We start from the raw sequence: 2,500 nt of genomic DNA, 5'->3' as shown, positions 1-2,500 counted from the left end.
CCTTAACCTAACCCGTATTGTGCCTTAACCTAACCCGTATTGTGCCTTAACCTAACCCGTATTGTGCCTTAACCTAACCCGTATTGTGCCTTAACCTAACCCGTATTGTGCCTTAACCTAACCCGTATTGTGCCTTAACCTAACCCGTATTGTGCCTTAACCTAACCCGTATTGTGCCTTAACCTAACCCGTATTGTGCCTTAACCTAACCCGTATTGCGCCTTAACCTAACCCGTATTGCGCCTTAACCTAACCCGTATTGCGCCTTAACCTAACCCGTATTGCGCCTTAACCTAACCCGTATTGCGCCTTAACCTAACCTATATTGCGCCTTAACCTAACCTATATTGCGCCTTAACCTAACCTATATTGCGCCTTAACGTAACCCGCGTTGCGCCTTAACGTAACCCGCGTTGCGCCTTAACGTAACCCGCGTTGCGCCTTAACGTAACCCGCGTTGCGCCTTAACCTAACCCGCGTTGCGCCTTAACCTAACCCGCGTTGCGCCTTAACCTAACCCGCGTTGCGCCTTAACCTAACCCGCGTTGCGCCTTAACCTAACCCGCGTTGCGCCTTAACCTAACCCGCGTTGCGCCTTAACCTAACCCGCGTTGCGCCTTAACCCAACCCGCGTTGGGCCTTAACCCAACACGCGTTGGGCCTTAACCCAACACGCGTTGGGCCTTAACCCAACACGCGTTGGGCCTTAACCCAACACGCGTTGGGCCTTAACCCAACACGCGTTGGGCCTTAACCCAACACGCGTTGGGCCTTAACCCAACACGCGTTGGGCCTTAACCCAACACACGTTGGGCCTTAACCCAACACACGTTGGGCCTTAACCCAACACACGTTGGGCCTTAACCCAACACACGTTGGGCCTTAACCCAACACACGTTGGGCCTTAACCCAACACACGTTGGGCCTTAACCCAACACACGTTGGGCCTTAACCCAACACACGTTGGGCCTTAACCCAACACACGTTGGGCCTTAACCCAACACACGTTGGGCCTTAACCCAACACACGTTGGGCCTTAACCCAACACACGTTGGGCCTTAACCCAACACACGTTGGGCCTTAACCCAACACACGTTGGGCCTTAACCCAACACACGTTGGGCCTTAACCTGCTCTGTAATTGTCATACGACGCGTTAAATTAGTGTAGTGTTGCCTAACTGCAACCCCCGCAATATAGTTTGCTACCCGCACTGCCCGGTCCCCAGAGTATCGCTTCATGTTAAACACCTTGCAGCTATACACTGTAATGCGGATGGCAGCAGGACGTACATGCTCAATGCCCTTCGCAGTTGTTCATTGGCATTCGCATGGCGAAGCACAGCCTACGTTGTGGTACGGCTTGTGTCAACTGTCCGCTGATGTTGTACGTCCAAATCACACACTGTACTGCACATTGGTCCTCATGTACTGAATGATACATCGTGGTACATGTGTGACCGTACCACGACTGCGCCAACAACGGCGAACCATACGGTCCAAATATTGTGCACTCAGCTACGTGTCGTCTCCCTATAAGAGCTGGATTGCAGTATGGTATGCCGTGGATGGCGATCAGCATGAGCCGTCTGTTGATGTAGTGGCGCGTGTTGTCAGACGTAGTCGTCTCTTCTCACTCACCGTGATAGCATGGTGCACTGCGTTCCACATCTGCGACATGCGACAGAGGCCGGTTGACAGTCGTTCGCGCAATGGACATCGCATACGTACGGGGGCCACCTTCCACGTGTTCGCGAAGCGTGCACATGTTGTTGCGTGTATGTGGGCAGACATAGTGTGTCGTGACACCTGACACAGGCATGCAACAATCGTTGAATTTGCAAATGGCGATGGACGTCTACGTTTGCTGGTGACGTTACGCAAATGAACAACTGGTAAACCGTTGTGGTGCGGTTGTTCTCGCTAGAGGTGAATCAGTGATGGCGACGATCGGTTGAGCTACCAACCGGTTGTTTCAGCGATACCCACCATGCCCACGAACGTGAATGGCATGTGGGTGTGAAGCGATACGCGGCAGTGGCTGGGTGGGACCGTCCCCGGCCGGTGAGGGGGGGCCTCCCGGCGTGCTGGCCGCGCGGTGCGTGGGCGCACGCGCTACAGCCGGCTGGTGGGGGCGGCCAGTGGCAGGCGCGCCGGCCGACGGAGGCGGCAGGCGGCGCAGCTGCGCGCCGGCGCACCCTGCACGCGGCGCCGTGCGGCCAAAGTAGGTCCTCGCGGGCCCGGTGCGAAGCGCGGTGGACATCTGCAGTGTGCTGGTCCGATTGAGGACTGTGTGCGCTGAGGATGCGCCGCCGCCCGGCGCTCGGCGCCGCGACGCCGTCTGCTGCTCGGTCGCCTCTGCGGTTCTCGCAGGTGGTTTGTATCGCAGCTGTGCGGACGTGTTGGCGCGTTCGCTTCGGCACCCAAGTGGGGCTTTTGTCCTTCTGTGGCGCTGGCGTTGGAGCTGCCGGCCACCGTAGGTGGCGCGTGTTGTCTCCCGCC

This window comes from Schistocerca americana, unplaced genomic scaffold (genome assembly GCF_021461395.2).
Source record: "Schistocerca americana isolate TAMUIC-IGC-003095 unplaced genomic scaffold, iqSchAmer2.1 HiC_scaffold_248, whole genome shotgun sequence".
Taxonomy (NCBI): Eukaryota; Metazoa; Arthropoda; class Insecta; order Orthoptera; family Acrididae; genus Schistocerca; species Schistocerca americana.
Note: the sequence above shows the minus strand (reverse complement) of the source record.